Source organism: Lepidochelys olivacea, assembly GCF_965140295.1.
Source record: "Lepidochelys olivacea isolate rLepOli2 genome assembly, chromosome: 9".
NCBI lineage: Eukaryota > Metazoa > Chordata > Testudines > Cheloniidae > Lepidochelys > Lepidochelys olivacea.
In genome coordinates this window covers 9,141,098-9,154,698 of record NC_140419.1, presented here as the reverse complement: position 1 = coordinate 9,154,698, position 13,601 = coordinate 9,141,098, and positions in this window count along the sequence as shown.

Sequence of the window (13,601 nt, the reverse complement as noted above, 5' to 3'; positions counted from 1 at the left end):
GAAGTGGAATCAGGACTCTTTATATACTTTGTTGTCTCCTCAAACAACACACTGACCATCACCTTTAAACCTGCATACATGGCAATTGCAAACACCAAGTAAATGATTAGAAGGTTGTACATTCAGTGCAGCTGCTTATAGACCAAGGCCAAATTTTGCTCTTGGTTTCATATGTCCAAGGTGGATTTCACTGGGCAGTCCACACACATTTAACCTCGCTGATTAAAATCGGTCTGTATGCTGTACTCTGAGAGCAAGATCTGTTATAAAACGAAGGACCAAACTCCAGTTGACTTTAACAGAATCAGGATCAGGACCAAAGTTTGGGTAACTGAATTTACACTTTTTATTTTATAAATTAAATATATATAGAAAAAATAAAATAACAAGCCTTCATAAAACGTACAGAGCCATGTGTGTTTGCAATGGAGAATGCAGACCTGCCTCACAGTAAGAGTTAATATAATAATAGGGATATGGCCTAAAACAGGGGTTCTCAAACTGTGGGTCGGGACTCCTCAGGGGGCCACGAGGTTATTACATGGGGGTTCACGAGCTGTCAATCTCCAGCCCAAATCCCGCTTTGCCTTCAGCATTTATAATGGTGTTAAATATATAAAAAAGTGTTTTTAATTTATAAGGAGGGTCGCACTCAGAGGTTTGCTATGTGAAAGGGGTCACCAGTAAAAATGTTTGAGAGCCACTGGCCTAAAAAGACCTATGGGCCATACCATGTTGCTTGTTTTTAAGCAGAACTCTCCACTGACTTCAGTGGGGAGTTATGATGATAATTCATTGCGGTGAGCCTGAAGTGCCAAGTGCTTCCCAAACATATAGACGGACACAGTCCCTGCCCCAACAAACTGAAATACTAGTGGTAGACATGACGCACAATGAGAGCTACTACCATAGGTGGGAGAAGATAGGAAGATGGGTGGACAAAGGTTACCCAAATAAGGTCATGCGGTTACATGTCTTGTTACAAAACACATACAAAGCAACTTCTCCCCAACTCACTAATATCCCCTTGCTGGAGCTGTTGCCCTCTTAGTCAGCCCACACATCCTTCTTCACTGACACCCACCCCACTACCTGGCCTTCCCTGCTTATCCCTCATCCTCTCTGTCAGCATCCAATCACCTCTCCTCACTATGAAAACCTCCAGCTTTACCCCATCCTCTCCTGCCATCCCACTCTCCACCCTCACTCCAGTGACCACCCCAGGCAATTCGTCCTGCAAACATGCCGTACCTACCCCTGACAATCAGCACAAGTTCCCCGCCCCTCCACATTACTGCTGATTGTGAAGACTGCTCCCATTTCCTCCTCTCCGCTCCCCACATGTGAACAGGCACCTGGAATTGTCTCATTGTGGTGCTGAGGTGGAGGCAGGTGCCTATTAGCAGGACACCAGATAACCCCTATACTAATAAAAACACAGCGAGATTTCTGTTAACCATGGGCCAAACTCAGTGCTGATACGGCTATAAATTACACATCAGGTGCGAGCTGGCCAGAAACAGGGTGTACATGGTAAACTGTCTAACTGGCATTGATGAATGTAAACTTCCATGCCCAGGGATTGCTGGGGTGGAGCTAGCAGAAAAATCAACTAATAGGAGAGCACAGGATAAACTAGAGGGAGGGGTTGCTTTATCTTACAGCCTTTAGGCAGTGGCATCCTGCTAACACACCCCCTTGGTGCCTGTGAAAATTACACTTGTGTTACATGCTCATTTAATGCCGTCTTGGTGCAACAAACATGACTTTTGCACTTTCACTCATTTTCTGACCAATTTACCACCGCCGTTTATGTCCCCACTAAATTTGGCCCACAGGCCAAATAGCAGTGGCAGCTCCTGACACCAGGTTTGGTGTTCAACGACAGCATGATTGCCCCCCTAACACCATCAGCAGACTGGCTCCCAGGAAAGACCACTACCTCTCTCCCCTCTGCCCAGGCACTGACACTGCCTATCCCAGTTTAGGCTGCAGGATGCAAAAGGAATATCACAGCTTTGTGGTGTTTATAAGACTACAAGCCAGGGGATCAGGTAGATTGCTGTTGCCATGGTACTACTTTAGTTTTAAGTGTCAGCACGGATCAATGCACTGGCTTTGCAATAACACTCAGATAAAAACTTACGGGCTCGTTTCCCCCGTTACTGATTTTTGAGGTTTATCCATCAGCCTCAGAAGTTGCTCACTAGTTACTTATTAGCTCTCAGGTGAGTTTCAAAATACAAACAGAAGAAGGTCACAGAAATTCCTTCCAAAGCAAAACTGGTTTGAAATGACCGAGGAGTCGACTGTGGTTAGCCCTTACATTGCTGCACTGTTGGAGAGGGCTAGATGGACCATGGATCTGACCCAGTGTGGCCAGCCTTATGTTTGTAAGATCCTGGGAAGGAAGGGGGCTATGAAAGGGAAAGACAAAAATGGTAACGTGTTTTAAAAATGATTTTAGTGCAGGTGAAAAGTGCCAGAGAAACGGTCCCGGCAAGTGAAGGCAGCAGCAGCGTTGCAAACTCCCTTACGCTGCCTCCTGCCATCTTGCTTCCACCCTGTCCTGGACAGTCCTCCCTCATGGGCAAAGGATGATAATTCACTCTCTGTTTCCATGAATTTCTTGGCCTCTCTGCTGACACTGCCGACAGGGTTGCCAATTAGTGCTGGCTGTGCTCTTGGCTCTTATGGTGGGGAATTGTTACATTCTTGGCTCTGTTCTCATTCCCTCCCAACAGAACATCAGAACGACCATACTGGGTCAGACCAAAGGTCCATCTAGTCCAGTATCCTGTCTTCCAACAGTGGCCAATGCCAGGTGGTTCAGAGGGAATGAACAGAACAGGTTATCATCAAGTGATCCATCCCCTGTCGCCCATTCCCAACTTCTGGCAAACAGAGACTAGGAACGCTTCAGAACATGGTTTTGCATCCTTGCCCATCCTGGCTAATAGCCATTGATGGACCTATCCTCAATGAACTTAGCTAGGTATAAACAGCTTTTTCCTTACTGTTAAGTAGCTGATCTTAGCACACCAACAGAAACACAGACATAGCAAAGCTCAGCACCTCCTGCTGGAATTCACACAGAATACCCAGGCAGTAACAAAGCAGCCTGGCAATTGAAACTGGTGAAAAGTGCAGTGAGTTAATGATGCAGATCTGACACAGCTGTTCGCTCTGTTATTCAAAGAAAGGGAAAAATTTTTGGTTGATTTGTTAATTGTCGTTTCTAGATCACTCATCACCATAACGTGATGCTAAGCACAAGGGCATCAGCTAGAAGCAGTTGGGGTGCGTACACGCAGGACTATATGCTGAAGAGGGAGAGAATAACAGTGTTTAAAGCCAGTGGTTTACAAAGGGGGCAGATGTCAAGGAGAGGGGAGAGAAGTTGTGGTTATTAATTGCAGCATTAGATCAACACAAACCATTTTCTGATTCTTCCATTTTACTGATAGGAAGGAGAGTGAGTGTGTACGTCAGGAGGAGGAGGGGAGCAGTTCAGAGCCTGGAAGCAGCAAATCTGCTTTGTGCCCTTGTTGTGCTACTAAGAAAATGCAGTAAGAAAATGATTCCTGCTACCATATGATTGCATAGGGACCTGCAGAGATTCCAGCTACAAACACGTGCTCAGTCCTGCTAAGGAAGGGAAGCTTTTCCCGAGCACAGGGAGCATCATATGTGCCCTCGGTAGGGTAATACACGCTGCACTATGCTCAGGACTACGGTGACCAGATGTCCCGTTTTTATAGGGACAGTCCCGTTTTTGGGGACTTTTTCTTATATAGGCTCCTATTACCCCTCCCTCCCTGTCCCGTTTTTTCACAGTTGCTATCTGGTCACCCTACTCAGGACTCCTCATTGGAGTTTAGTGAAGAGAAATCCAGAATGTAAAAATACAATAATATAGTCCTGGTGCTGAGGTTATGTGAATGTAAATAAAACAGTAACAATCTAGATAGGGCCTGCACTGTGTTGTACTGATGTGCAAGAAATGAGTGGGTGTGACGAAGGCATATGGAATCCCCCCACCCCCAAAAACCAGCAGGGCAGAATCTCTTGGAAGGAAATAGCAGGGGATATGGTTATCTGGTGCACTCACTAGTGCACCAGGTCACCAAGGACAGGTGTTAGCTGTGTTGCTTAATGCACTACTAGACGGTGCTCAGCTACTAAGGCAATGACTCTGAGCAAAGTATAGAATGGAATAGACATGTGGTCTGCAGATTTGGCAGCACGTCCAGCTGGTTAGCACGTACGCTGCAGCCAGTGCCACTCCTCTTCTGAGAGGCACCAGTGTGTGCCCTGCACGTTCCCCCCGCCAGGCCTCTGGAACCCTGGCCTGGTTGGCAGGATTCCTACAGAAAATGGCACACTGGCCATTTTCTCTGATCATCGTCACTGCATTAGGCAGGGTATAATTTAGCCCTCATATATGCGAGAGAGGCAGAGAGAGACCTTGCCCTGGTCTACACTAGGACTTTAGGTCGAATTTAGCAGCATTAAATCAATGTAAACCTGCACCCGTCCACACGATGAAGCCCTTTTTTCCGACTTAAAGGGCTCTTAAAATCGATTTCCTTACTCCACCCCGACAAGTGGATTAGTGCTTAAATCGGCCTTGCCGGCTCGAATTTGGGGTACTGTGGACACAATTCGACGGTATTGGCCTCCGGGAGCTATCCCAGAGTGCTCCATTGTGACCACTCTGGACAGCACTCTCAACTCAGATGCACTGGCCAGGTAGACAGGAAAAGAACTGCGAACTTTTGAATCTCATTTCCTGTTTGGCCAGCGTGGCAAGCTGCAGGTGACCATGCAGAGCTCATCAGCAGAGGTGGCCATGATGGAGTCCCAGAATCGCAAAAGAGCTCCAGCATGGACCGAACGGGAGGTATGGGATCTGATCGCTGTTTGGGGAGAGGAATCCGTGCTATCAGAACTCCATTCCAGTTTTCGAAATGCCAAAACCTTTGTCAAAATCTCCCAGGGCATGAAGGACAGAGGCCATAACAGGGACCCGAAGCAGTGCCGCGTGAAACTGAAGGAGTTGAGGCAAGCCTACCAGAAAACCAGAGAGGCAAACGGCCGCTCCGGGTCAGAGCCCCAAACATGCCGCTTCTATGATGAGCTGCATGCCATTTTAGGGGGTTCAGCCACCACTACCCCAGCCGTGTTGTTTGACTCCTTCAATGGAGATGGAGGCAATACGGAAGCAGGTTTTGGGGATGAAGAAGGTGATGATGATGATGAGGTTGTAGATAGCTCATAGCAAGCAAGCGGAGAAACCGGTTTTCCCGACAGCCTGGAACTGTTTCTCACCCTGGACCTGGAGCCAGTACCCCCCGAACCCACCCAAGGCTGCCTCCTGGACCCAGCAGGCGGAGAAGGGACCTCTGGTGAGTGTACCTTTTAAAATACTATATATGGTTTAAAAGAAAGCATGTGAAAGGATTACTTTGCCCTGGCATTCGCGGTTCTCCTGGATGTACTCCCAAAGCCTTTGCAAAATTTTTTGGGGAGGGCAGCCTTATTCCATCCACCATGGTAGGACACTTTACCACTCCAGGCCAGTAACACGTACTCGGGAATCATTGTAGAACAAAGCATTGCAGTGTATGTTTGCTGGCATTCAAACAACATCCGTTTTTTATCTCTCTGTGTTATCCTCAGGAGAGTGAGATATAATTCATGGTCACCTGGTTGAAATAGAGTGCTTTTCTTCAGGGGACACTCAGAGGAGCCCATTCCTGCTGGGCTGTTTGCCTGTGGCTAAACAGAAATGTTCCCTGCTTTTAGCCACTGGGAGGGGGGAGGGTTGAGGGGGTAGCCACGCGGTGGGGGGAGGCAAAATGCGACCTTGTAACGAAAGCACATGTGCTATGTATGTAATGTTAACAGCAAGGTTTACCCTGAAAGAGTGTAGCCACTGTTTTATAAAAAGTGTCTTTTTAAATACCGCTGTCCCTTTTTTTTTCTCCACCAGCTGCATGTGTTTCAATGATCACAGGATCTTCTCCTTCCCAGAGGCTAATGAAGCTTAGAAAGAAAAAAAAAACGCACTCGCGATGAAATGTTCTCCGAGCTCATGCTGTCCTCCCACACTGACAGAGCACAGATGAATGCATGGAGGCAAATAATGTCAGAGTGCAGGAAAGTACAAAATGACCGGGAGGAGAAGTGGCGGGCTGAAGAGAGTAAGTGGCGGGCTGAAGAGAGGGCTGAAGCTCAAATGTGGCAGCAGCATGATGAGAGGAGGCAGGATTCAATGCTGAGGCTGCTGGAGGACCAAACCAGTATGCTCCAGTGTATGGTTGAGCTGCAGCAAAGGCAGCTGGAGCACAGACTGCCACTGCAGCCCCTCTGTAACCAACCGCCCTCCTCCCCAAGTTCCATAGCCTCCACACCCAGATGCCCAAGAACGCGGTGGGGGGGCCTCCGGCCAACCAGCCACTCCACCACAGAGGATTGCCCAAAAAAAAGAAGGCTGTCATTCAATAAATTTTAAAGTTGTAAACTTTTAAAGTGCTGTGCTTAAAGTGCTCTGTAGCATTTTCCTTCCCTCCTCCACCACCCCTCCTGGGCTACCTTGGTAGTTATCCCCCTATTTGTGTGATGAATGAATAAAGAATGCATGAATGTGAAGCAACAATGACTTTATTGCCTCTGCAAGCGGTGATTGAAGGGAGGAGGGGTGAGTGGTTAGCTTACAGGGAAGTAGAGTGAACCAAGGGGCGGGGGGGTTTCATCAAGGAGAAACAAACAGGACTTTCATACCGTAGCCTGGCCAGTCATGAAACTGGTTTTCAAAGCTTCTCTGATGCGTACCGCGCCCTCCTGTGCTCTTCTAACCGCCCTGGTGTCTGGCTGCGCGTAACCAGCAGCCAGGCGATTTGCCTCAACCTCCCACCCCGCCATAAACGTCTCCCCCTTACTCTCACAGATATTGTGGAGCACACAGCAAGCAGTAATAACAGTGGGAATATTGGTTTCGCTGAGGTCTAAGCGAGTCAGTAAACTGCGCCAGCGCGCCTTTAAACGTCCAAATGCACATTCTACCACCATTCTGCACTTGCTCAGCCTGTAGTTGAACAGCTTCTGACTACTGTCCAGGCTGCCTGTGTACGGCTTCATAAGCCATGGCATTAAGGGGTAGGCTGGGTCCCCAAGGATAACTATAGGCATTTCAACATCCCCAACAGTTATTTTCTGGTCTGGGAATAATGTCCCTTCCTGCAGCTTTTGAAACAGACCAGAGTTCCTGAAGATGCGAGCGTCATGTACCTTTCCCGGCCATCCCAAGTTGATGTTGGTGAAACATCCCTTGTGATCCACCAGAGCTTGCAGCACTATCGAAAAGTACCCCTTGCGGTTTATGTACTTGCCGGCTTGGTGCTCCGGTGCCAAGATAGGGATATGGGTTCCGTCTATGGCCCCACCACAGTTAGGGAATCCCATTGCAGCAAAGCCATCCACTATGACCTGCACATTTCCCAGGGTCACTACCCTTGATATCAGCAGATCTTTGATTGCGTGGGCTACTTGCATCACAGCAGCCCCCACAGTAGAGTTGCCCACTCCAAATTGATTCCCGACTGACCGGTAGCTGTCTGGCATTGCAAGCTTCCACAGGGCTATCGCCACTCGCTTCTCAACTGTGAGGGCTGCTCTCATCTTGGTATTCTTGCGCCTCAGGGCAGGGGAAAGCAAGTCACAAAGTTCCATGAAAGTGCCCTTATGCATGCGAAAGTTTCGCAGCCACTGGGAATCGTCCCAGACCTGCAACACTATGCGGTCCCACCAGTCTGTGCTTGTTTCCCGAGCCCAGAATCGGTGTTCCACAGCATGAACCTGCCCCATTAGCACCATGATGCATGCATTGGCAGGGCCCATGCTTTCAGAGAAATCTGTGTCCATGTCCTGATCACTCACGTGACCGTGCTGACGTCGCCTCCTTGCCCGGTATCGCTTTGCCCGGTTCTGGTGCTGCATATACTGCTGGATAATGCGTGTGGTGTTTAATGTGCTCCTAATTGCCAAAGTGAGCTGAGCGGCCTCCATGCTTGCCTTGGTATGGCGTCCGCACAGAAAAAAAGGTGCGGAACGATTGTCTGCCGTTGCTCTGACGGAGGGAGGGGCGACTGACGACAGGGCTTACAGGGTTGGCTTCAGGGAGCTAAAATCAACAAAGGGGGTGTCTTTACATCAAGGAGTATTTCAGGCAGGACTTCACGGAGGGTTCCAATAAGAAATGGTGCACCTAAGTTATTGTTCTTATTGGAACGAGGAGGTTAGCCTGGCCTCTGATTGATACATGGCTAGATTTACCTCGCTGCACCTTCTCTGTGAGTGACTGCAGTGTGACCCAGAGGAATGAGTCCCCTAGACAGGGGAGGAGGCAAATGAGTACAAAACAAATCTGGTCTATTTCTTGTTTTGATCCACTCCATCTATCTTTTACAACTTTGGCTGGCAGCAGACGGTGCAGAAGGACTGCATGCCATCCACATCTCATGGCTGCTCGGCAGAAGATGGTACAGTACGACTGCTAGCCATCCTCATCTCTTGCCTGCCCGGCAGAAGATGGTACAATACGACTGCTAGCAATCCTCATCTCTTGCCTGCCTGGCAGAAGATGGTACAGTACAACTGCTAGCAATCCGTATCGCCTGCCTGCTCACCATAAGACGGTTCAATAGGACTGACTGCAGGACTAAAGAGAATGACCTGGTCAAGTCACTCCAAATTTAGTCCCTGCGCCCATGTCTGTCCAGGTGCTCCCAGCCGACGTAGATTCATAGATTCATAGATATTTAGGTCAGAAGGGACCATTATGATCATCTAGTCTGACCCCCTGCACAATGCAGGCCACAGAATTTCACCCACCACTCCTAAAAAAGACCTCACACCTATATCTGTGCTATTGAAGTCCTCAAATTGTAGTTTGAAGACCTCAAGGAGCAGAGAATCCTCCAGCAAGTGACCCGTGCCCCATGCTACAGAGGAAGGCGAAAAACCTCCAGGGCCTTCCAATCTAACCTGGAGGAAAATTCCTTCCCGACCCCAAATATGGCGATCAGCTAAACCCTGAGCATATGGGCAAGATTCATCAGCCAGATACTACAGAAAATTCTTTCCCGGGTAACTTGGATCTTACCCCATCTAAAAACCCATCACAGGCCATTGGGCCTATTTACCATGAATATTTAATTACCAAAACCATGTTATCCCATCATACCATCTCCTCCATAAACTTATCGAGTTTAATCTTAAAGCAAGATAGATCTTTTGCCCCCACTACTTCCCTCGGAAGGCTATTCCAAAACTTCACTCCTCTGATGGTTAGAAACCTTCGTCTAATTTCTAATCTAAATTTCCTAGTGGCCAGTTTATATCCATTTGTTCTTGTGTCCACATTGGTACTGAGTTTAAATAATTCCTCTCCCTCTCTGGTATTTATCCCTCTGATATATTTATAGAGAGCAATCATATCTCCCCTCAACCTTCTTTTAGTTAGGCTAAACAAGCCAAGCTCCCTGAGTCTCCTTTCATAAGACAAGTTTTCCATTCCTCGGATCATCCTAGTAGCCCTTCTCTGTACCTGTTCCAGTTTGAATTCATCCTTCTTAAACATGGGAGACCAGAACTGCACACAGTATTCCAGGTGAGGTCTCACCAGTGCCTTATATAATGGTACTAAAACCTCCTTATCCCTACTGGAAATACCTCTCCTGATGCATCCCAAGACGACATTAGCTTTTTTCACAGCCATATCACATTGGCAGCTCATAGTCATCCTATGATCAACCAATACTCCAAGGTCCTTTTCCTCCTCCGTTACTTCTAGTTGATGCGTCCCTAGCTTATAACTAAAATTCTTGTTATTAATCCCTAAATGCATGACCTTACACTTCTCACTATTAAATTTCATCCTATTCCTATTACTCCAGTTTACAAGGTCATCCAGATCCTCCTGTAGGGTATCCCTGTCCTTCTCTAAATTAGCAATACCTCCCAGCTTTGTATCATCTGCAAACTTTATTAGCACACTCCCACTTTTTGTGCCCAGGTCAGTAATAAAAAGATTAAATAAGATTGGTCCCAAAACTGATCCTTGAGGAACTCCACTGGTAACCTCCCTCCAACTTGACAGTTCACCTTTCAGTAGGACCCGTTGTAGTCTCCCCTTTAACCAATTCCCTATCCACCTTTCAATTTTCCTATTGATGCCCATCTTATCCAATTTAACTAATAATTCCCCATGTGGCACAGTATCAAACGCCTTACTAAAATCTAAGTAAATTAGATCCACTGCGTTTCCTTTATCTAAAAAATCTGTTACTCTCTCAAAGAAGGAGATCAGGTTGGTTTGGCACGATCTACCTTTTGTAAAACCATGTTGTATTTTGTCCCATTTACCATTGACTTCAATGTCCTTAACTACCTTCTCCTTCAAAATTTTTTCCAAGACCTTGCATACTACAGATGTCAAACTAACAGGCCTATAATTACTTGGATCACTTTTTTTCCCTTTCTTAAAAATAGGAACTATGTTAGCAATTCTCCAATCATACGGTACAACCCCTGAGTTTACAGATTCATTAAAAATTCTTGCTAATGGGCTTGCAATTTCTTGTGCCAATTCTTTTAATATTCTTGGATGAAGATTATCTGGGCCCCCCGATTTAGTCCCATTAAGCTGTTTGAGTTTCGCTTCTACCTCAGATATGGTGATGTCTACCTCCATATCCTCATTCCCATTTATCATGCTACCATTATCCCTAAGATCCTCTTTAGTCTTATTAAAGACTGAGGCAAAGTATTTGTTTAGATATTGGGCCATGCCTAGATTATCCTTGACCTCCACTCCATCCTCAGTTTTTAGCGGTCCCACTTCTTCTTTCTTTGTTTTCTTCCTATTTATATGACTATAGAACCTTTTACTATTGGTTTTAATTCCCTTTGCAAGGTCCAACTCTACTTGACTTTTAGCCTGTCTCACTTTATCCCTACATATTCTGACCTCAATAAGGTAGCTTTCCTTACTGATCCCTCCCTTCTTCCACTCCCTATATGCTTTCTGCTTTTTCTTAATTACCTCTCTAAGATGCTTGCTCATCCAGCTTGGTCTACAACTCCTGCCTATGAATTTTTTCCCCTTTCTTGGGATGCAGGCTTCTGATAGCTTCTGCAGCTTTAATTTAAAATAATCCCAGGCCTCCTCTACCTTTAAACCCATAAATTCTTCAGTCCAATTCACTTCCCTAACTAATTTCCTTAATTTTTGAAAGTCAGCCCTTTTGAAATCAAAAACCCTAGTTGCAGATTTATTTTTGTTAATCCTTCCATTCAGTTTGAACTGAATTAGCTCATGATCACTTGAGCCAAGATTATCCCCTACAACCATTTCCTCTATGAGGTCCTCATTACTCACCAAGACCAAATCTAAAATGGCATCCCCTCTAGTCGGTTCAGCAACTACTTGCTGAAGGAATCCATCAGCTATCGCATCTAGAAAAATCTGAGCCCTATTATTATTACTAGCACTCGTCCTCCAGTCTATATCTGGGAAGTTAAAGTCTCCCATGATCACACAGTTTCCATTAGTATTTACTTTATTAAAAACATTAAAAAGGGCTCTATCCATATCCAAATTAGATCCCGGCGGTCTATAGCACACCCCAAGCACTATCCCAGGGGAGGCTCTAATAGTTTTCTTCCCCAATTTATTTGTTGCCCAGACAGACTCAGTCATATCCATTTCATCGCTTCTTATTTCTTTACATTCTATCTCATCATTGATATACAGTGCTACTCCACCACCTTTACCTTTATTTCGGTCTTTCCTAAACAGCACATACCCTTCAATACCTGTAGCCCAGTCATGACTACTATTCCACCAGGTCTCTGTTATACCTATAATATCTGGTTTCACTTCCTGCACCAGTAACTCTAGTTCCTCCATTTTGTTACCTAGGCTCCTTGCATTAGTGTACAAACATCTTAATTTTTGCTGTTTGGCCTCACTCACATTCTGTACCCTATTAGGCACGGTTATTTTACTACCAGTATAACCTATTAGACTTGTATCTACACTGCCCTTCCTCCTACCTACAGCTGTATCCACTCTTACTTCATTTTCTTTCCACTCTATGCTAAATTCTGGCGTGGAGATTACCTGGACATCTCCCAACCATCTCCCCCAAATTCCTAGTTTAAAGCTCTCTTAATCAGTTGTGCCAGCCTCCATCCTAGAAGTCTATTTCCTTCCCTACTCAGATGAAGTCCATCCCGAGAGAACTGTCCTCTATCCATGAATGCCTCCCAATGGCCATACATCCCAAAGCCCTCCTTATAGCACCACTGCCTAAGCCATCTATTGATAGTCATAATCTTGTCACACCTTTGTTGCCCTTCTCTAGGAACAGGCAGAATCCCACTAAAGATCACCTGAGCCTCAATTTCCTTAAGCGTCCTCCCCAGCCTAGCATAGTCTCCCTTAATACTTTCCAGTGAGAATCTAGCCGTATCATTTGTTCCCACATGAAGGATAATTAGGGGATTCTTTCCCGCTCCCTTTAGAATCCTTTTTAACCTCAGGTCTACATCCCGTATCTTAGCACCTGGAAGACAGCACACCCTCCTATTTTCTGGATCAGCTCTGGTTACAGGCCTATCTATTCTTCTCAGTAAAGAGTCCCCAATCACATAGACCTGCCTTTTCCTAGTGACGGTGCTATTCTCCAGTCTATCCCCTGTTCCCTCTGGCTGCAAGTTCTTTCCATTCCCATTCTCCCTTGTAATCCTTTTTAACCCATCCTGTATCCTCCTGGGGCTCATATTTGGTGTAATCTCCATTAACTCTTCCCCTTTTCCTATAGGACTAACCGTGGCCAGGAGCACCTCGGACATGACGATGGTGGCTACCAGTCGTACTGTACCGTCTGCTGCCACAAGGCAAGGGGTTGCTGCTACTGTGTAGCAATGCCGTACCACGTCTACCAGCACCCAGGAGACATAGGGTGACGGTTACCTGAGCGGGCTCCATGCTTGCCGTGGTATGGCGTCTGCACAGGTAACTCAGGAAAAAAGGCGCGAAACGATTGTCTGCCCTTGCTTTCACGGAGGGAGGGAGGGAATGGGGGCCTGACGATATGTACCCAGAACCACCCGCGACAATGTTTTAGCCCCATCAGGCATTGGGATCTCAACCCAGAATTCCAATGGGCAGCGGAGACTGCGGGAACTGTGGGATAGCTACCCACAGTGCAACGCTCCGGAAGTTGACTCTAGCCTCGGTACTGTGGAAGCGCTCCGCCGAGTTAATGCACTTAATGCACTTAGAGCATTTTCTGTGGGGGCACACACACTCGACTATATAAAACCGATTTCTAAAAAACCGACTTCTATAAATTCGACCTTATTCCGTAGTGTAGACATACCCCTTGTCTATTAGCACAACAATAAATGGCAGGCACGATCCTGTTACGGTCACACGGGGCTGCCTGCAGATAGCATTTACTTTAAATAGATATCCCCTCACATACCTGCACAGACACAGCACATCATAATCTCCTGCCAGGAGAGCGAGC